Here is a 23,897-nt window from a genome sequence, read left to right as displayed (position 1 = left end):
ATGTGCTCGACGACTTAAGTGATGGACGGCAACAATCTGTTATTAATGGCGTGCTCCTGAAGAAAGGCAGGAACGAGCGGTCTCGCGTTCGGCTGATTCGGAACGCAGATACTTCCCTATGGGCCTCTGAAGCCGTGATGGATTCCAGTGTACAGGTGGACCAGTTTGCTGGTCTCCAAACCAATTTGACTCTGTGCCATAACTATGCGTGACGGGATATCTCAAATGTTTAGACGGCTGACTCAAAACAAATAAGACCTACGCATCACTCGTTGTGTGCGTGATGCAGCACCTCTGACGGTTCAGATGGTGACTGGCACAGGCTCAAAGTGGCACACTAATAAAGGACACAAGTCTCACCATTTAGGTAAAGACCTGTCGTTCTTTACTAGCGAAGTGCCAGTACAAGAGTGAGTTCTTCTCTTTCTCTCAGCTTTCCTCGCCAGCTCGGTAACATGGCACATTTACATGCTTAGACTACTACACTACTGGCCATTAAAATTGCTACACCACCAAGATGACGTACTACAGACGCGAAATTTAACCGACACGGAGAAGATGCTGTGAAATGCAAATGATTAGCTTTTCAGCGCATTCACACAAGGTTGGCGCCGGTGGCGACACCTACAACGTGCTGACATGAGGAAAGTTTCCAACCGATTTCTCGTACAGAAACAGCAGTTGACCGGCGTTGCCTGGTGAAACGTTGTTGTGATGCCTCGTGTAAGGAGGAGAAATGCGTACCATCACGTTTCCGACTTTGATAAAGGACAGATTGTGGTCTATCGTGATTGCGGTTTATCGTATCGCGACATTGCTGCTCGCGATGGTCGAGATCCAATGACTGTTAGCAGTATATGGAATCGGTGGGTTCAGGAGGGTAATACGGAACGCCGTGCTGCATCCCAACGGCCTAGTATCACTAGCAGTCGAGATGACAGGCATCTTATCCGCATGGCTATAACGGATCGTGCAACCACGTCTCGATACCTGAGTCAACAGACGGGGACGTTTGCAACACAACAACAACCTGCACTAACAGTTCGAAGACGTTTGCAGCAGCAAGGACTGTCAGCTCGGAGACCATGGCTGCGGATACCCATGACACTGCATCACAGACAGGAGCGGCTGCGTTGGTGTACTCAACGACGAACCTGGGCGCACGAATGGCAAAACGTCATTTTTTGGGATGACTCCAGGTTCTGTTTACAGCATGATGATGGTCGCATCCGTGTTTGGCGACATCGCGGTGGACGCACATTGGAAGCGTGTATTCGTCATCGCCATACTGGCGTATCACCCGGAGTGATGGCATGGGGTGCCATTGGTTACACGTCTCGGTCACCTCTTGTTCGCATTGACGGCACTTGAACAGTGGACGTTACATTTCAGTTGTGTTACGAACAATGGCTCTAGCCTTCATTCGATCCCTGCGAAACCTTACATTTCAGCAGGATAATGCACGACCACATGTTGCAGGTCCTGTACGGGCCTTTCTGGATACAGAAAATGTTATACTGCTGCCCTGGCCAGCACGTTCTCCAGATCTCTCACCAATTGAAAATATCTGGTCGATGGTGGCCGAGCAACTGGCTCGTCACAATACGCCAGGCACTACTCTTGATGAACTGTGGTATCGTGTTGAAGTTGCATGGGCAGCTGTACCTTTACACGCCATCCAAGCTCTGTTTGACTCAATGCCCAGTCGTATCAAGGCCGTTATTACGGCCAGAGGTGGTTGTTCTGGGTACTAATTTCTCAGAATCTATGCACCCAAATCGCGTGAAAATGCAATCACATGTCGGTTCTAGTATAATATATTCGTCTAATGAATACCCGTTTATCATCTGCATTTCTTCTTGGTGTAGCGTTTAATGACCAGTAGTGTATGAACAACCGCTTAACATCTTCCCCACAATATGTGAAGGATACTGCCCTCGCTTCACAGACGTAAAGGTCTCAACGTCTTCGCTATTTTTCCACACATAGGTGCGGGCCGCTGTGAGACGAGAGGGCTCTGTTAATTTAGTTCTCTAAAATTCTTTAATACACTCCTGGAAATGGAAAAAAGAACACATTGACACCGGTGTGTCAGACCCACCATACTTGCTCCGGACACTGCGAGAGGGCTGTACAAGCAATGATCACACGCACGGCACAGCGGACACAACAGGAACCGCGGTGTTGGCCGTCGAATGGCGCTAGCTGCGCAGCATTTGTGCACCGCCGCCGTCAGTGTCAGCCAGTTTGCCGTGGCATACGGAGCTCCATCGCAGTCTTTAACACTGGTAGCATGCCGCGACAGCGTGGACGTGAACTTTATGTGCAGTTGACGGACTTTGAGCGAGGGCGTATAGTGAGCATGCGGGAGGCCGGGTGGACGTACCGCCGAATTGCTCAACACGTGGGGCGTGAGGTCTCCACAGTACATCGATGTTGTCGCCAGTGGTCGGCGGAAGGTGCACGTGCCCGTCGACCTGGGACCGGACCGCAGCGACGCACGGATGCACGCCAAGACCGTAGGATCCTACGCAGTGCCGTAGGGGACCGCACCGCCACTTCCCAGCAAATTAGGGACACTGTTGCTCCTGGGGTATCGGCGAGGACCATTCGCAACCGTCTCCATGAAGCTGGGCTACGGTCCCGCACACCGTTAGGCCGTCTTCCGCTCACGCCCCAACATCGTGCAGCCCGCCTCCAGTGGTGTCGCGACAGGCGTGAATGGAGGGACGAATGAAGACGTGTCGTCTTCAGCGATGAGAGTCGCTTCTGCCTTGGTGCCAATGATGGTCGTATGCGTGTTTGGCGCCGTGCAGGTGAGCGCCACAATCAGGACTGCATACGACCGAGGCACACAGGGCCAACACCCGGCATCATGGTGTGGGGAGCGATCTCCTACACTGGCTGTACACCACTGGTGATCGTCGAGGGGACACTGAATAGTGCACGGTACATCCAAACCGTCATCGAACCCATCGTTCTACCATTCCTAGACCGGCAAGGGAACTTGCTGTTCCAACAGGACAATGCACGTCCGCATGTATCCCGTGCCACCCAACGTGCTCTAGAAGGTGTAAGTCAACTACCCTGGCCAGCAAGATCTCCGGATCTGTCCCCCATTGAGCATGTTTGGGACTGGATGAAGCGTCGTCTCACGCAGTCTGCACGTCCAGCACGAACGCTGGTCCAACTGAGGCGCCAAGTGGAAAGGGCATGGCAAGCCGTTACACAGGACTACATGCAGCATCTCTACGATCGTCTCCATGGGAGAATAGCAGCCTGCATTGCTGCGAAAGGTGGATATACACTGTACTAGTGCCGACATCGTGCATGCTCTGTTGCCTGTGTCTATGTGCCTGTGGTTCTGTCAGTGTGATCATGTGATGTATCTGACCCCAGGAATGTGTCAATAAAGTTTCCCCTTCCTGGGACAATGAATTCACGGTGTTCTTATTTCAATTTCCAGGAGTGTATGATGTGACCATCCCCACCATGTCTCTTCTACGTCACACAGTATGGCTTCAGCCAACCTCTTCCTCGTTATAGGTGAATTTTTATTTTTTTCGCCGGGTCGCCGCTAGCCTTCTTAATGTTGTCTAGCCACTTGCCCACAGTCTCTGCTGTGTCTATTTAAAAGGTATTATATTGTTGTCGCCTTATTCATTACTGAGCTGCAGCTTTGTCTTGTTTTGTTGGTGTTAATTGGGGTTTCCCAATGTCGTTAGCCACGTGCACAGTCCACCTCCAAACGGTGTTCACTTTATCTCAGTTACGCTTGTCCTGTCGTTATAAGGGTAGATATTGTTTTGTTATTTGGTACATGAGATTATTACAATTGATTCCTGTTAACAATATAGAGTTATTTTCTGGGGATTTTATTCTATATTGTAGTTATGAAGCTCATGTAAGGTCCGAAAAACGTGGACGCCTTACAAGGTCTGTCGCATTTTCTGATGAAAGCTGTTTCTTCCTCGGTGTCAGTAATGGCCGTGTGTTGGTCAGAAGGAGTCCAGTTGAGGGCCTGAAACCAACCAGTCTGAGTGCTACGCGCAGTGGACCTACAACTGGAGTTATGGTCTCGTGTGCGATTCCGTATGGCAGCCGGAGCACTCTCGCGGTTATCCCACGCATCCTGACTGCAAATTTGTACGTCAGTCTGGTGGTTCGTTCTGTTGTGTTGCCACTCATGGATATCATTCCAGGGTTGTCTTCTAAAAAGTCAGTGCTCGACCACATACCACTATTGTAACTCAACATGGTCTACAGAGTGTCGACGTGTTGACTCGGCCTGCTCGAATATCAGATCTGTCTCCGATCGAACATATATGGGACACCATCGGACGACAACTCCAGCGTCATCCACAAACTGCATTAACCTGCCCTGTGTTAACAGACTAGTTGCAGCAACCATGGAACTCCATCCCACCAACTGACTTCCGGCATCTGTGCAGCACAATGCACGCACGTTTGCATGCTTGCATTCAACATCTGCCGTTTACAACGGTTATTAATGTACCAGTATTTACATTTGCAATGGCTTATCTTGCGCTTACATTAACCCGGGATGTTGCAATGTTAATTACTTGTATATGTTACCTAGGCAAATTTACTCCCGAAATTGCATTACTCTACATTAATTATTTTCAGATGATGCGATTTTTTTCCATCTGTGTGGTTTGCAGTAACTGTGCATAAATCCTCTTTTGACACAAACTGGTTATTGTACAACGCTGAATGAACTAGTTGTTCACTTTACTGCTGTTCTTCATCTTTATGTTGTGTCTTTGTCCCGCACCTACACTGTGTTGGATCTTTTATAAACGTATTTAGCGCGGTTAGCTTAAGGGGTGGCCTCATGCCTTCCTGTCGCCAACCCGCTCCTTCCCGGAACGGAATATGTGTACTCCAAACTGTGTATATGTTAATCATGTGAAACTTTCCGTCAGTTTAGAAATTGTTAACTCCCGCTTGACTTGGCTATCAGCACGGTATTTGGACGTGGAGAACCGCCTAAAAACCACATCCAAGTTTCCCGACACATCGACACTTGTCGTTGATCAGCTGGGTGGATTCGATTGGCGGTCGGTGCATCTCCCAGTACTGGGAACAGTGATATAACATGCACGGCTCTCTGGGCGGGTAATTCACTTTACTGTTCGTTCACTAATTTCTGATATTACATATACAGTGTGAGTCACATAAGATGTAACACCCCTTTTATTTCGTGAACGGTTACACATATCGAAACGTGGTTTTCTGCAAATGTTACAGCTTCGAGGGGCACGTATTATTTTGTTTGGTTAGTGTTTTCAGCGTTGGTATCAACGGAGATATTGAAACAAGCGCTTTTTTCAAATGGAACTATATGCTTCTTATAACTGCATTCGATAGCTCTTGAGAAGACATAGTCTGCAGGCTTTCGTGGCCGTTGTCACTGAAGTTAAAATCTTCTGGGTTATTAGGCCGTGTCATATTTCTACTACAATCATCGACGTTTCGACCCCTCTGCTGGGATCTTCCTCAGGATGTTCTGCTAGCAGTAGTGGACACCACAAGATCCTGAGGAAGATCCCTGCAGAGGGGACGAAACGTCGATGATTTTAGTTGAATATGACGCGGCCTAATAACACAGAAAATTTTAACTTCAATAATTATAGTGATACAGCGTTTGTTAATGTTGAAGTAGAAACTTATCATTAAAAAAAAATCGAAAAATGTCGTAGTATTTGAGAGGACGGTGGCCAGAATTGGCATTAAAGGAGGAAACACAACCAAGATAGCACGAATTATTAAGACGCTAGTGCTAACAGGCTGCTTGAACGCCAAAAAGAGGACAGGAAAGAAGACCGCAAATGACAGAGAACACGAAGAAACTGTTCAGGTTACGATGCTAACGAATCCGCATAGTGGTGCAAGACATATTGCCAAGGAATATGGAATTAGCCAGACGAGTGTCATTCCCATCCTGCATAGACAGAATTTCCATCCCTATCATCTGTCACTACATCGGGTACTCGACGACCGTAATTCCGAACATCGTACAAAATTTTGTCAGTTTGCCCTTCAGCAACTGAGAGAAGACCCTACTTTTTTCCAGCGTATGCTCTTTAGCGATAAACAGCGTTTACTATGCAGCCGAAAATCTTCACTTACTTTGTCAGGTGCAACATCAACGGCCGTGGAAAGTAAACGTATAGAGCTTAATCATAGGAAATTACATCTTGGGACCTTACTTCACCTCATACGATCCATATGGACATATGTGGCTGCAACACAACAGCTGTCCAGCTCACTCGACCCGTGTCGCAACGCAAATATTGAATGAGAACTTTCATGGACGTTTGACAGGACGAAATCCTGTTGTCAAACGGCCTGAGAGGTCCCCCGATTTCACTCCTCTGGATTTCTTTGTTTGGGGAGCACTCAAAGACGCAGTCTATTACGAAGCCACAACTACGCCAGACGATATGTGTCGTCCAATATCAGTGCATGCACTACGACATCGTCCACAATAATTATATCTTCGTTCGTTCGAACGGCGATTGGAAATATGCCTTTCAGTCCTTCGTCAATAGTTTGAACACATGCTTAAATAAAGGTTAAAGTTATATGTTTGGAAGACAAAATTTATGTCATTTGATTTGGGTGGTTGCCAAATCGTTATTAGTAAATTGTTTATTTCATGTACGTGTGTACCGAATTGCACTACAGTGTCAAATAAGTCGACAGTGTATATTACACTTAGCTGGTAACACTGTCTTTGCGTGCTTACGTTCAGGACGAAACGACGTTTCGTTAAGAAGAATATGTATTTTGAGGTATACAGGCGGTCACCAAAGTATTTTTAATAAAATGTTTAGTTCAACGAATGTATCCCATACGATATAATTTAGACCAGCGTAAGAAGAGACAGTTGTCCAAAAGCGTGCATTTAACCTCTGAGAACCACACAGGATGTTTAATACAGTAGGTGCTTTTTGCAGTGTATAAGACCTCTATATTTTTCTAGAATAAACAGTTTCTCTGCTTCAGCTCACGTAAATATGGGAGGACATACAAAAGTGAAATAGTTTTCATAAGAACTTTGTGATACGCTACATTCTAGCCTATGTCTTATTTCCATATAGAACATTCGTAGGTGAACCTGCATCTAGATTGTAAGTTGGTGCAAGGGGAAATAAAGCTTTATTCTCGTAACACAGGCCTACCTTACCATATACAACTACGCAGCTTCGTCCTAGATGCCTGCTTGGCGGTGTTTGTACCGCAAATGCCGTTTCCAACCAGCGTGCTCACATTCTAGGACATTTTTAGAATTTTTTATGACAGGTTTCAACGTCAACACTAACAAAATCTGTATCACTGTAATTGTCTCCTTCAAGACCTATCGAATGCAGTTATAAAAGGTATATGAATCGATTTTAAAAAAAACCTACTTACTTCAATATCTCCATTGATACCAGCCCTAAAAACATTCGCCAAATAAAAAAATACGTGCCCCCTACGCTGTAACTTTTGCCGAAAACCGCTTTACAATGTGCGTAACTGTTCACGAAATAAAACAGGTATTACGTTTTACGTGACTCACCCTGTATATACATATTAGTTTACGTCATAGAGTTTGAATCATAGCCACAAATGATTAAGCTCGAAAATAAATTTGTAAGCTTCTAACATAAATTTAATTTTTAGGGAGTATTTTATGGCAGTACTAGCTGTAGCTGGCCACGATTACCATGTCTCTGTCTCCTTAAATGGAAAATAAAGAAAAGAGAAAGCATACGTTTCTAATATGTATGGCAGTGGAATATAGGCCCCCCCCCTCTCTGTCATCTCCTCCTCCCCGTTTTCCATGTCCATTTCCTACCACCTCTCTATTCATTTCCTCTTCCCCCTGTCTCTGAGCCTTGTTTATTGTTCCTGCAAAATCCAATTCTGTAGTGGTATTCTAATCATCAACCAATAAGCCATACATACAATTTTCCTATTTGCCAACAACGTTTCACTAGTGTATATTTTATAACGTTTCCCTATTATTAAATTTATATAAATTTATGTATTGAATACATTTAAAAAATAGATAACTAAGAAGTCACTCGGACAGCAATAGAACGTTGTGGCCAAATTTGAAAGCAATCAGTCAAGATAATTACGATGTAGCCCAGTTTGAACAAACCAACATTTACATTTTTATAACGTTTCCCTTTTTATTGCATATAAACTAGATGGCGTTCTGATAGCTGTATAAAAACACTTCACTATTAGAAACCAAAATTTCAAAGCAAACCACGAAGAATTTTCCGAGATTAGAGATTTTGAATAAACGAAGATCTTCATTTGTACTTATATAGAAAATGTAGATGTTCCTAATCGTAAATCTCCGAAATTAAATTAATTTGAAATTTTGACACAATGTTCCATTGATATACAATCATGTTTTGTGCACCTGTTTGTTAATATGTGTAATATATAATTTATTATGAATTTAATTATAAGGAAATATTGTTACAAAGAATCTCGAAAATTTAATAAAAACATGTCTGGATTAGAATGCAACGTTGTCTCGAAATTTCAAAGCAGCTGTTCAAGAACTTTCGGCGATACACATATTTTTCTGAACAAACGAACATTTACATTTTTTTATTTTTATTGAGTTATTGTTTTTGCTAGGGCGTAGCCTTGGACGAAGTGAAACGTGGGAGACAAAAGAGTTCAGAGCAGAAGAGAACAGAAGTTTTTGAAATGTTGTGCTGTAGCAGAGTGCTGAAGTTAGACGAGTAGATTCAATTACTATTGTGGCGGTACTGAAGAGAGTCGGGGTAAGAAAGAAATTTTGTTGCAGAAATTGACTAAAAGAAGGGATCGGCTCATAGAACACACTCAAATGCATTAAGAAATCACTAATTTCGTACTGGAATGAAGTGTGTGAATGTTGGAAAGGGGGGGGGGGAGGGATAAAAATATTGTAAAGGAAGACCAAAGAGCGCGTACAGTGAGGAGCTTCAAATGGATGTAGGTTCTGGTAGTAATGCACAGATAAAGAGGCTTGCACAGAATAGAGCAGCTTCGAACCCGTCTTCAGACTCAAGGCAACGACAAGTACAACGAATAAGTATTATGAAATTACTAGTTTTGAATATACTGAGATGGGATGGTAGTAGTAGTGTTAAACGTGGATGCGCAAGAAGTAAAATAAATCCAATGTGTAAGTCGCATTCACAATTAAAGTGGAATTTCTCATTTGTGTGGCCATATTGTCCGTTTTTGTTTTAAAATTCATGAAGGTAGTTTCGTTCTGTCTTTGTAACTACAAAAAATGTGTGTTTTTTCCACCAGACGCGTTTCGTTTTATTGAGGTAAAGCATCATCAGCGACCTGTAAATATGTTGTTTACATTTTTATTAGCTTTAAAATAGAAACCAATTCGTTACAAGATGTTGGTTTCTGCTTACGGTGATTTCCGCTTGATTTTCCCCCTGTATCGTCTGTTGTCTGCTAGCACATCGTTGATGTTTTTCTTCTTTCAAAAATGGCTCTGAGCACTATGGGACTTAACTTCTGAGGTCATCAGTGGCCTAGAACTTAGAACTACTTAAACCTAACTAACCTAAGGACATCACACACACCCATGCCAGAGGCAGGATTCGAACCTGCGACCGTAACGTTCGCGCGGTACCAGACTGTAACGCCTGGAACCGCTCGGGGACTCCGGCCGGCTTTCTTCTTTAGTGTAGTTTCTAGTTTCTCTGCAGCATTACACCTTTTTATGTTTTACATTGAAGATTTTTTTTCGCACAACACTGTTTTCTACTTGTTTTCATACTTCTAAGTGTTTATTGTGGTTTGTGTTTTTAGTGTTGCCAACATAACTTTGTCACTAGTTTATCTTGACCTTTACTCTTTTTTTTTAGTTTATTGTATGTGTAATTCTGTTTAATCATATTGCTGTGTATTTATATATTGTGTAAGAGTAGAGCCGGCCGGAGGAGCTCAGCGGTTCTAGGCGCTTCAGTCCGGAACCGCGCTGCTGCTACGGTCGCAGGTTCGAATCCTGCCTCGGGCATGGATGTGTGTGATGTCCTTAGGTTAGTTAGGTTTAAGTAGTTCTAAGTTCTAGGGGCCTGATGACCAAATAAGTTAAGTCCCATAGTGCTCAGAGCCATTTGAACCATTTGTAAGAGTGGGGAAGGAATAGTTTGTTTTTTTTTGTGGGGGAGGGAGGAGCCGTGAGGAGTGGACGTAAGTGTACAATAGTGTGATGGAGTGGGAGTTAGAGGAGACGGTGAGGAGCGAGAGCGAAATGAAATTTGGAGGGGAGGGGGGGGGACTGGGTGGGAGAGGGTGAAGGATGGAAAAGGCTCTTCTCTTTTTCATGTAATTTCATCAAGCATTTAAACTGCAACACACCATTCAACATACGTAGATCATGTAAAACAAGAACATAGACGAAGCAATGTTTAAAAGATATGAACATTATAAGAATCAGTAAAGACAGACACCTCCACCCCCCCCCCCCCTTTCCAAGAAAATCTCCACATGCGCATAGCATTAACACAAAATAAACTGCTTCTCAATGACCAAACAAATATTGTAAACCAGCTCTGTATGAAATCGCTGATGAAACTACATGAAAAAGAAAAGAGCCTTTTCCATGCTTCAGCCTCTCTCGGTCTCCCACCCAAACCCCTCCCAATTTCATTTCACTTCTTGCTCCTCACCTTCTCCTCCAACAGACACACTTCATCACACAACTATACACGTATGTTCACTCATCATGGTTGTAGTTGCAACGACAGAACAAAAATACCCTCAAGAATTAAAGAGGAAAGTCCAGTCGCGGCCCCTGAAACTACGGCGCACGCGTTTAGCAGGAGAGACCGCGACGGCCGCCCGGCCTGCACATTCCTCCCGCGAGTGCCGCCGTCTGGCGGGTCACGCGCTCCGCGGCGCTAATGTGATGGCGGCGCAGGCGTCCGCAGGGAGGTCACAGGCCGGAGACACGCACGCCTCTCCACCTGGCAAATCCAGCCGCCGCGCCGCGCCGACGCCGCATACCGAGCTCAAATGTCTCTGAGCACTATGGGACTTAACATTTGAGGTCATCAGTCCCCTAGACTTAGAACTACTTGAACCTAACCAACCGAACGACATCACACACATCCACGCCCGAGGCAGGATTCGAACCTGCTAGCGTAGCAGCAGCGCGGTTCCGGACTAAAGCGCCTAGAACGGCTCGTCCACAGCGGCCAGCGATACCATGCTCCTGGCTTATGCTGACCGCTGCTCGAGAAATCTGAAATTTCCTCACGTAGATAATGCCACAGTCAAGGCAACGTTCTTTTTGTTACACTGAATAGATCTGTTCAAGTGAATTTTAAAGTATATGATTTGTTCGTACTTGCCATACAGTTGGCATAGAGCACTTGTGGAAGCACTATATTTTGATGTCTGAGGGATTCTCAGCTTGATTCATTTATGGCACAATTTTACATCTACACACACTAGTGTCCAAAATTAAGCGGAGTTCCAACGCCCTACCCCGACAATGTTACATTTAGTGACTTGGCTTTCCTGTATTTCAAGAACCACTGTAGCAATTGACATGAAACTTTTACAGGACATTAAAATGTATGTTCTGAGTCTACTGAAATACCGGGTGATCAAAAAGTAAGTATAAATTTGAAAACTGAATAAATCACGGAATAATGTAGAAAGAAAGGGACAAATTGACACACATGCTTGGAATGACATGGGGTTTTATTAGAACCAAAACAATACAAAAGTTCTAAATGTCCGACAGATGGCGCTTCATCTGATCAGAATAGCAATAATTAGTATAACAAAGTAAGACAAAGCAAAGATGATGTTCTTTACAGGAAATGCTCAGTATGTCCACCATCATTCCTCAACAATAGCTGTAGTCGAGGAATAATGTTGTGAACAGCACTGTGAAGCATGTCCAGAGCTATGGTGACGCATTGGCGTCGGATGTTGCCTTTCAGCATCCCTAGAGATAACGGTCGATCACGATACACTTGCGACTTCAGGTAACCCCAAAGCCAATAATCGCACGGACTGTGGTCTGGGGACCTGGGAGGCCAAGCGTGACGAAAGTGGCGGCTCAGCACACGATCATCACCAAACGACGCGCGTAAGAAATCTTCCACGCGTCTAGCAATATGGGGTGGAGCGCCATCCTGCATTAACATCGTACGTTCCAGCAGGTGTTTATCAGCCAGGCTGGGGATGATGCGATTCTGTACATATCGGCGTACCTCTCACCCGTCACGGTAGCAGTTACGGTACAAAACCAGAATCACGCATTTCCTCGAAGAAAAAAGGCCCGATAACGGTAGATGTGGTAAATCCAACCCATACCGTGACTTTCTCGACGTGCAATGGAGTTTCCACGACAGTTCTAGGATTTTCGGTAGCCCAAATCCTGCAGTTGTGGGCGGTGACAGACCCTCGATGCCTGAAATGAGCTTCGTCGGTCCACAACACGTTACTCAACCAATCGTCATCTTCCGCCATCTTTTGAAATGCCCACACCGCAAATGCCCTCTGCTTCACTAATTCGCTCCCCGTGGCTTCGAACTTCGAAATCATTCTCGCCACAGCTGCATTTGTCAACGGACCTGTTACTCGTTAGAATCCCCTTCCTATGGCGATAGGATCGTAATGCTGAACTAGCACATTCCCCATTCTTACAATACAGCTTCACTAAAAGCGCCTTTTCAGGTAACGTCAACATGCTGCGACTGCTGGCGCATCTGATTCTCTCTCTCATTACAGCTCCTTTTATACACGATTGTCATGCGTAGTCAATGACTTTTTGCTGTCCAGCGCCATCTGTCGGACATTTTGTGAACTTTGTTTTTTTTTGTTCTAACTAAACCCTATGTCATTCCAAGCATGTGTGTCAATTTCTACCTCTCTATCTACATTATTCCGTGGCTTATTTAGTTTTCAAACTTATACTGACTTTTTGACCACCTGGTACAATAATTGCATTTCAGCCACTGATTTCCGAAATACAATTTTTTAATTACAGAGTTAAAATTTTGTGTATATTTTTTGTACGTTATCTTAAATAATTTTAATTATACATAACATTATGTTCTTGTTTTAGTTCAGTAGACTCAGGATATGTATGTTATTAGTGCTTGAAAATTTGAATACTCTACTCGAATTGGTTTCTGAGATTTAGGGAAAAATGCAACAGAAAATGTAAATTTTCAAGAACGGCTTCTAAGGTTTCAAAAGACTAACTCACTTAATATATGCTTAATTTTTTTATTGTATCCCAGAAAAGGTCTATGGGATTCAAATCTAGAGAATAAGAAGGCCACACCGTGCATGCAATATCTTCCGTTTCCAAGAAAGCATCAGCCACCTGTGCTCTAGGAGGTCGAACATCATCGTCCAGCCGGCCGCTGTGGCCGAGCGGTTCTAGGGGCTTCAGTCCGGAACCGCGCTGCTGCTACGGTCGCAGGTTCGAATCCGACCTCGGGCATGGATGTGTGTGCTGTCCTTAGGTTTAAGTAGTTCTCAGTCTAGGGGACTGATGACCTTAGATGTTAAGTCGCATAGTGCTTGGAGCCATTGTTTTGATAATCGTCCATCAATACGAAATCTGGGTCACAGAACACCTCGCGACAAACGCACATGAAGTCCCAAGATCTTGTCACCATGCCTGACAGCTGTTAAACCTTGCCGATTCACCCATACAATTTCATGAAGAGATGCTCGAGCGGTCATCATAATCCCCGCCCACACCATTAGGGATCCTCCTCGATAGTAGTTGGTTTCTTTCCATAATGTTTGGGTCCCGAAATCGAGTTCCATGTTCCCTCCAGATGCGAATCAGTCGTGAATCATTCTCCAGACCAAATCAGGATTTATCTCTGAAAAGCACATTGGCTCATTGTTCGAGCGTCCAAGTGACATGTTGACAGTTGCACTCTAGACGTTCACTTCTGTGAAGATGCGCCAGAGGTACACATAAAGCAGGTCTCCGACAATAAGGGACACTACGTCGAAGCCTTCTGTAGACCGTTTGCCTCGCTGCAACACGTCCAGTGGATGCTGCGAGGTCAGATGCCAGTTGCTGTGCAGCACTAAAGCGGTACCGTCGTGCCGTTACAACCAATTAACAATTTTCTCTTTCTGATGCCACACGTGGTCGACCCTCCCCTTGTCTTCGGGATACAGTTTCGGTCTCTATAAACTGTGGCCACATCCGGGAAACAACAGAGCGATTCACATTAAGCCTTCGAGCCACATCAGTTCGCCACTGTTCTGCTCCCATTCTTCCTATGGCCACCCATCGCAGGGAGTCTGTTAGGGGTCTTCTCCGTGCCGCACTCCATAGTCTGTGACTGTGAATACAGCGACTGTGGATGTGAGACTAGTCGGCAAACATTCCCCTTTTGATAAATGGCCTGATGTCATCGTTAGCGTGGACCGGAATGCCATATTCCGTGCAGAACACAATCGTAAGGAAGTCTCTTGCCAGTTTGTGTGATTATACCGTGAATCACAATATGGGGAAATAGCGGTTGGTGTTGTAGAGATGCGAAGGGTGTACAGAAGGCTTCGGCATAGTGTCCCTTATTGTTGGAGATCTGCTTTATGTGTACCTCTGGCGCGTCTTCACAGAAGTGACCGTTTGGACACCAGTGTACATACTCCGCAAGCCACAGTGTGGTATGTGATGGAGGGTACGCTGTACCACTATTAGTCACTTCCTTTCCTATTCCACTCGCAAATGAAAAAAATGGCTCTGAGCACTATGGGACTCAATTTCTGAGGTCATCAGTCCCCTAGAACTTGGAACTACTTAAACCTAATTAACCTAAGGACATCACACACATCCATGCCCGAGGCAGGATTCGAACCAGCGACCGTAGCGGTCTCGCAGTTCCAGACTGTAGCGCCACTCGCAAATGAAACGAGGTAAAAACGACTGTTTTATGCCCCGTACGAGCCCTAATTTCTGTTATCTTCGTGGTCCTTATGCGAAATGGACGTTTTCGACAGTAGAATCTTTCTGCTCTCTCCTTCAAATGCAGGTTCTCTAAATTTCCTCAGTAGTGTTCCTCGAAAAGATAGGCTCCTTCCCGCCACTGATTCCCGTTTGACACCCCGAATCATTTTCGTCATACCTGCGTGTTGTTCGGACCTATCCATAACAAATCCAGTAGCTCGCCTCTTAATTGTTTCGATATCTTCCTTTAATCCGACTTGGGGCAGAACTCAAGAGTAATTTGCGCTAGTGTTTTATACGCGGTATTCTTTACAGATACTTCCCTAAAATTCTTCCAATAATCGTATTTCGACCAATCGCCTTCCCTACCACAATCCTACCATGCTCGTTCTGCTTTTCAACGTTGCACGCTGATATTTAACCGAATTGACAGCGTCAAGCAACACACTACTAAAGCGCTATTCAGATATTCCGTGATAGTTTTTCCTACTCATCTGCATTTTTTCTACTTTTAGAGCAAGCTGTCATTCAACACACCAACTGAAATCTTTGCCTAAGTCCTCTTCGTCGAAGTCCTCCAGTCGCTCAACGATGACACCATACTGAACACCACAGCGTCATCAACATCATTTATGTCCATACAGGGTGTTCAAAAAGTCTCTCTTCAGTGCTGTATGATAGTTAGCCGCGCGTGCCGTATGATTTTTCGCCTGCCTGGGTTACTTCCCTTCAAGTGGACTCTCCCAACATTCCGCTGTTCCGTTTATCTCAGCCAGCGTCCGTAGTATCGTTGGTGTGTGTCGTTACGTGTTGACGTGAACGTTTAAGTTTAGTTCCTTTGTGCGTTTGTTTCCTTTTTGTCACTGTTAAAATGGTAACCATTGAAGAACGTGTGTATTTAGTCGAACAAGTGTTCAAAGCTGGCGGTAAATACACAGTTTCAGTTTGTCAAACATTTAATTCAGTTTTCGCAGAGACAACACTCCCACATCGTCATACTGTGCGAGATTTGATTAACAAATTTCGAAGTACGGGTTCAGTGACAGATGCATCGGGAAGTGGTCGTCCTAGCGTTTTGTCTGAGGATAAACTACTCGATATTTCCGATAAAATGTCCATGAGTCCGAACTAGTCAGAAAGAAAACTCGCCCAGGAAATCGATGTTAGTGTCGGAACGGCCCACACAGCTGTAAGAAAAAAATTAGAACTTTTCCCATACAAAGTGGGTCGTGCATGAACTGAAAAATACTGATCATGGCAAGAGACTTCATTACGGTCAATGGTTCAAAAACTTCGTTCAACAAAATGGAAACGATATTCTTAATGGAACGTTCTTCGCTGATGAGCCATGGTTTCATTTATCAGGGTACCCGAACTCGCAAAATTCTCATATGTGTAGTACTGCAAATCCATTGTGTATTCATGAGGAACCATTTCATTCTGGGAAAATAGGAGTTTGGATTGCAATTTCTAGACGTCGGATTGTGGGTTCCATATTTTTCAACGAAACAATAAACGCACAACATTTTTCAACGAAACAGTAAACGCACAACGATACTGCAGTGATGTTCTGTACCCATTCATAGGAGAACTTGTGTTAAGTGAAATACTGAACGGTTATTTTCAACAAGATGGTGCAACCGCGCATACAGCTCGCGTTTCAATGTCACTGCTTGCTGAATTTTTTGGTGTTCGCATAATTTCTCAGGGACTTGGCCTCCACGATCACCTGACCTAACACCACCTGACTTTTTCTTCTGGGGTGCAGCGAAAGCAACTGTCCATAAAAACTGTCCAAAATCCATCGATCAATTGAAAACTACAATATCCACTTTCACTGCTTCTGTTACAGAATTAATGTTACAACTTGTGTTTGGAAGCATGATTAGATGAATTGAATTGTGTATTCAACAACAGGTGGGGGGGGGGGGCACTTTCAACATTTAATTTGAAAATTTGTAAGTAAAAATGAGTATTCAATAAATAAATAACTTGTATTTCACTGAATTTCATTTCGGTATATTCACTGTGGCATACGGCACGTGCAGCTAACAATCGTACGACACTGCGGAGAGACTTCTTGAACACTCGTAGATATTAAGATCGGTCCTATCACACTTCCATGGGGCACTCCTGTTGATATCCTTGTCTCTAACGTAAACTCGCCGTCGAGGACAACGTACTTACGTAAGATGTCTTCAAGCCATTCACTTATCTGGGAACCTGTTCCACACGCTCGACCCTTTAACAAAGTGCAGTGGGATACCGTGTCAAACGCTTTCCGGAAATCTAGAAATAGGAATCTACCTGTTCTCCCTCATCCGTGATTCGCAGGATATCATGTGAAAAAAGGGCAAACTGATATGAAACTTCCTGGCAGATTAAAACTGTGTGCCGGACCGAGACTCGAACTCGGGGCAGCAGAGCTTCTGTAAAGTTTGGAAAGTAGGAGAAGAGGTACTGATAAAAGTAAAGCTGTGAGGACGGGGCGTGAGTCATACTTGGGTAGCTCAGATGATAGAGCACTTGTCCAAGAAAGGCAAAGGTCCTGAGTTTGAGTCTCGGTTCGGCACACAGTTTTAATCTGCCAGGAAGTTTCATATAAACGCACATTCCGCTGCAGATTGAAAATCTCATTCAGCGCAAACTGAGTTCCACACGAGCGACATTTTCTAAAACCATGCTGATTTATGGACAGAAGCGTCTGTCTGAAGAAAATTTATTATTTTCGAACTGCAAATATGTTCAAGAACTCTGCAAACAAACCGACGTTAAGGATATTGGTCTGCAATTTTGCGGGACCGTTCTTTTGCACTTCTTGTATACAGTAGCCTCCTGTGGCTTTTTCCAGTCGCTTTGGGCTTTGAGCTGGGGGAGAGAGTTAGGACATACACAGTGTAATTAAGGGTCTAATGTCGTATAGCACTCACTGTCAAATCTAAATGGGAATCCATACTTCCGAGTGTACAGGTGAACTGTCGTTTCCATTTTTGCACTACGTTTCAACGACTGACCGAATCGCATCCTTCAGGTGCTCCAGATTTTGCTGATATGTGTACTCTTACTGGACACCAAGCACACTGCTGAACGGTTGACGATCTCGTGTCGTTGTTTACACCTCATTGTGAGTTCGACTGCCGACGTCCTTTACGCTCTTTGATTCTCTTTTGCTATTCAAACCCGCAGTGATATTCCGTGAAAGAGACACATTCTCTCAGAGCTTATCAATTCCGGTGGATCTGATATCTTTCGAGATCTTAAGACATTGAGTAACTGGTTCCAAGCCTTATTTAAGTTGAAAGCTCCTGGCCTGTTTATTAAGTTTTCCGACACCTTATTTCAATAGACTGCTTACGAGTTCCTTGACAACGTGATTAAGGAATCTATCAAAATAAAGACTCCGGAGAAACTAATAAATAGGAACGGTGGTTTCAGCTCTTGCCGACCACTGACTCGAATGCAATCATAAAACGAAATACGATGGGTTAAATATCGCGGTGCAAACGCCAAGTTTGTAGGACAGCGTTATTAAGTAGTCTACCTAAATAAATATGTCGGGAAACCCAGTAAACCGGGACGAATGATTCAATTTTTAGCAAGGCTTCATGTCTCGCCACCATATCCATCAGAGCTGGGAAACGATGAGAGAATTTGAGTTTCACGGAATATCACTACAAGCTCTGAGAAACAAAAGACCATGAAAGTGTGTAGTGTTGTGCGTCGGGAATCGAACTGAGCTACAAACTGCGGAGGGGGACCAGAAATAGTTCACAGTCGTACTGGAGTCCAGGAAGCGAAGCACCTGGAGAGGACGGACGAATCGGTCGTCAAAATATTGTGTAAAAGTGGAACACACGGAAGTAAACCATTACAGTAAATTTCACTACAGAGGTTAACAGTTCATGCTTACACATATTCTTTTTGTCTAAACAGGATTCGACACTTAAGTCATTTTCAATAGCTGTACAGAACATAAAGTACAAATCCATACTTGTCAACATCATACCAACAAATTAAATAAACAACGAACTTCACTACATAAATTAAGGGTGATAAATACTCAATAGTAGGCAACTGTGTAGTAAGGTTTGCGCAACTCCTCCGCCACCATGTCTACAGTATCGGAAGACAGCAATGCCGCTGCCGTCGCTTAAGAAGGTTATTCCACGTAACCAACAGAGATGCCTTCCTTCTTTACTAGTTGTGCTAGCTGAATACACTGCTGCCTTCTTACGTAATCCAGCAATCTTGGAAATCTGATTACACGCCATCCGCTGCAGACTACATCCGTACATGAAGCAACTCTACTAAATTATTTAATAATTTTAAACAGTTTTTAATAATTCAAGATAGCACGTTAACAACGTAAAGTATTCTTAGAGATTATTTTACGTCCGCTTACCTTTCATCACGCACGCAAATCTAATTTCATTGCCGTATACAGACATGGTGCCACTTATCCCCTATAAGGACTTTGGCTGGCTAGCCCCACTCAATCCTCCACAACGAGACGCGAGGATATGTTAACTCCAAGTAAGTTCTCGCGCGTCCATTGACTAACAATAATAGCTATGACATCTTGATTTATGTAGTATAGTGAGGTGTTTATCCAATCTGCTGAAGCAGTGTTGACAAATGTGGTATGTAAACAGGCAGAACACCGCGCTGCGGTCGGCAACGCCTATATAAGACAGCAAGTGTCTGGCGCACTTGTTAGATCGCTTACTGCTGCTACAGTGGCAGGATATCAAGATCTAAGTGCATTTGAACGTGGTGTTACAGATGGCGCAAGAGCGATGGGACACAGGGTCTCCGAGGCAGGGATGAAGTGGGGATTTTCCTGTGCGACCATTTCACCAGTGTAGCGTGAATATCAGGAATCAGCGTCAAATCTCCCACATGGCTGCGACCGGAAAAAGATCCTGCAAGAATGGGGCCAACGAAGACAAGAGAATTTGCCGGGATGACAGAAGTGCAACCATTCCGCAAATTTCTGCAGATTTTAATACTGAGCCATCAACAAGTGTCAACATGCAAACCATTCAACGAAACATCATCGATATGGGCTTTCGAAGCAGAAGGCCCACTCTACACGGGTACGGAGACAACCTCATGAATTCATCAATAGGGGACTGTTCAAGCTGGTACTCTGCATACCAGCAGGGGCAGTTAAAGCTGGAGGAGGCTCTGTAATGGTGTGGGGCGTGCGCAGTTGGAGTGATATGGGCCCACTGATATGTCTAGATACGATTCTGACAGGTGACACGTACATAAGCATCCTGTCTGACCACCTGCATTCATTGATGTCCATTATGCATTCCGACGGACTTGGGCAATTTCAGCAGAACAATGCGAGTACGCACACGTCCGGAATTGTCACAGAGCGACTCCAGGAACACTCTTCTGGGTTTAAATGCTTCCGCTGGCCACCAGACTCCCCAGATATGAACATTACTGAGCATATCTGGGATGCCTTGCAACGTGTTGTTCAGAAGAAATCTCCAACCCCTCGTATTCTTACAGATAGCCCTGTGTCAGTTCCCTCCAGCATTACTTCAGACATTAGTCGAGTCCATGCCACGTCGTGCTGCAGCACTTCTGCGTGTTCGCGTGGTCCTTACACTGTATTAGGCACGTGTACCAATTTCTTTGGTTCTTCAGTGTATTCCTGCACATTGTTTGTTGTTTCATAACGCCACTGAAAAGGACTTATCTGTGGCAACAACTCTGGCCTTGGGAGAGTTGTTGCATCGGTTTCTCCAATAGTTTTTTTTTCAGTTAGCTGAACTGAGAAAACAGAAAAGGGTTGTTAATGGAACATCTCTGATCCATACGATGCATGGCTCTACGACCGGTTGGCAACGTCGTTTTCCTGGGAATTAAGCCGCGATCTAAAAGGTATATTTGCCCTTGACTTTTCGTCTCCTATCATTATGGTGCTTGCGTCGCCAGCAAAGAGGGCTATTTGTGCTTGATTAGTGTAAGGATGAAGGTCTTTCATGTATGGTACGAACAGGAGTGGTCCCACACTGTAACCATATAGAAGTACAGTAGTAACTTGCCACCACTCAGACGAAATTTCGTAATGTGATTTATAAGACAACATCTTTTGCTTCCTATCACTTAAGCATTAACCATTTACTCACTGTACGTTGAAAACTAAAATGTGTTAGTTTCTCCATAACAATGTAAAGATTTGTACAGACAGTGTAGATGAGAGGATTTCATTAATACAGTTCAGTACGCTGTCAGTAAAATTGGAGGTGACATATTCAGCGGAGAGGCCCTTTTGGTAACTGATTCAGAATCTTATATTTGCATATATGCCCAATCATTCTTAAATAAATTATCTCTTCAAATGGTTCAAATGGCTCTGAGCACTATGGGACTCAACTGCTGAGGTCATTAGTCCCCTAGAACTTAGAACTAGTTAAACCTAACTAACCTAAGGACATCACAAACATCCATGCCCGAGGCAGGATTCGAACCTGCGACGGTAGCGGTCTTGCGGTTCCAGACTGCAGCGCCTTTAACCGCACGGCCACTTCGGCCGGCTAATTATCTCTACTAGAACTTTTCAGGAGGTTGATAATGAAGATGATTGTGATGTTGCGCGACGTTACGTAGCCATATGTTAATTTATAAACGACGTTTACACATACATTAATTTACGCCTTTGTTTTTAAATACGTCTGCCAACGGTGTCAGGTGCTCGTAAAGCCCAGCCAAGGTTGAGGTGAAGATTTGTTGATTAAGGCAACTTTTTTTTTTCTTTCATGTGCTCTGCTACTTTGACACATGCACTGATGAGCCAAGACATTGTGGCCACCTTCTTAATAGCGAGTTGTTCCACCTGTGGAAGGCAATACAGCACCAGTTGAGAGTGACATGGATTCAACAAGTCTTTAGCAGGTTACCAGAGGCGTGTGACAACAGATGTCTGCGCGCAATAATGCAATTACCGTAAATTACGGGATTGTGGTCTGTGGGCGCAGAACTGGTGCTCGATAGCATTCCATAAACGTTCCATGAGGTCCAGGTAAGGCGGATTTGTGGCCAAGCCATGGACGCGAATTCACTGTCGTACTCCTAGTACTACCGTAGCACGATTATGGTCTTTTGATGCGGGCAATTATCCTGATGGAAAATGCTACCGCTGTCGGAGAAGACATCAAGCATAAAGGGGTGCATGTGGTCTGCCATAATGTTCACGTATACCATTATGTCGTCCGCAGCTCGTGGTCGTGCGGTAGCGTTCTCGCTTCCCACGCCCGGGTTCCCGGGTTCGATTCCCGGCGGGGTCAGGGATTTTCTCTGCCTCGTGATGACTGGGTGTTGTGCGATGTCCTTAGGTTAGTTAGGTTTAAGTAGTTCTAAGTTCTAGGGGACTGATGACCATAGATGTTAAGTCCCGTAGTGCTCAGAGCCATATACCATTACGTTATGGTGTCCCCGATTACTACCATACGTGGCACGGAAACCGAGATGATTGTCCACGGTGCACAATACTGCCCCCACTGAACTGCGACCGTAGTGGCACGGGCGCGCGTCGAACAGCTGTTCGCTCTGACGACGGTACATCCAGATGCGACCATCAACCCGCTGTAACTGAAGTCTCAGCTGACGTAGTCGTTGGGTGATGTGGGGATACAACTCTATGAGAACGACTGTCAACTTTAAAAAAAGTTAGCATTTGTGGAACATTAGATTTCAAATTTGCGCTAAACGGACTTTGATTTTACAGTATTGGATCACTGTTTGTACACGCGATTATGTCGCAGTTGGTGGTCTATTTTCCAAGATTTTTCAGAGGTTTACTTGATACATAAAGTGAGATACACCTGAAGTATTGTTCCAGCCCTCGCTCAGAAATTCACCAGTTTAGTACTAGACAGCTATTAAGCTGTGATAAATGTTGAAGAAAAGAGGATAAGCGCAGTTTTGGTAATCGTAAAAAAATACTGTGAGTTGTGGACACTATTCTAACCCGCAAATTTCTGCCTGCCTATGTGCCTATGTTTTTGATACTGCGATTAGATTTTTGGGGTTAATGCGACAAGGGCGTTGGTTGGCCCTTTATAAATCAAATCATGCATCCTGAATCCCTATGACCAGCTACTTCCAACGGAATTTCCATCTATTATTTTTGCAGGTGAGCATGGGGGGCTCATGAACTCAAGTTTGAGAAACTATATCACGGCAACAACAGTTTGTTTCCAAGATACTCGTTAGCAAGTAAAAAATGAAATGATCGTATGACATAGTTGGCCGGGAAGTCCCAGTGTGGTTCGGCCGCCAAGGGCAAATCATGTTACATTCGGCGCCACATTGGGCGACTTGCGACCGGTGATGAAGATGAAATGATGACGAGGACAACACAACAACCAGTCCCCGAGTGGAGAAAGTCTCCAACCCTGCCGGGAATCGAACCCGGGCCCAGTGCATGGGAGGCAAGCACGTTACCACTTTTTCTTTAATCTCCTTTTTGCTCGCTTTTTTTCGTTGCATCTGCTCGGTGCGGACGTCGTAAGACACCCGTTTAAGTTCGTTGCTGGTCGATTAACTCAATTTTTTTGTTAGAGGGCAGGTAACCCTCTGACCGAATACGCTCAGCTACCTTGCCGGCTATTATTTGACCACCCAGCTGAACAGGCGGACCGGTTAGTAAGTGAATGTTCTAAATAACCGTTGCGTGAAGTCGCATATATTGGTCTCATCCGGAAGCATTATTGCCAGAAAAAATAAATTACCGTTCGGTCGCAGTCGACATGGAAAGACGTAGAGGTCGTCTGCAACAAAGCTCGATGCCGAAAACGTAAGCCGAACATTGCGCCTGGAAACACTAGTGATACCAATGAACTACATCCTGTCGTCTATCTGCCATATATTGCCGGTTATCCAACTTTAC

Source organism: Schistocerca serialis, chromosome 6, assembly GCF_023864345.2.
Source record: "Schistocerca serialis cubense isolate TAMUIC-IGC-003099 chromosome 6, iqSchSeri2.2, whole genome shotgun sequence".
Lineage (NCBI taxonomy): Eukaryota > Metazoa > Arthropoda > Insecta > Orthoptera > Acrididae > Schistocerca > Schistocerca serialis.
This window is presented reverse-complemented; position numbering follows the sequence as displayed.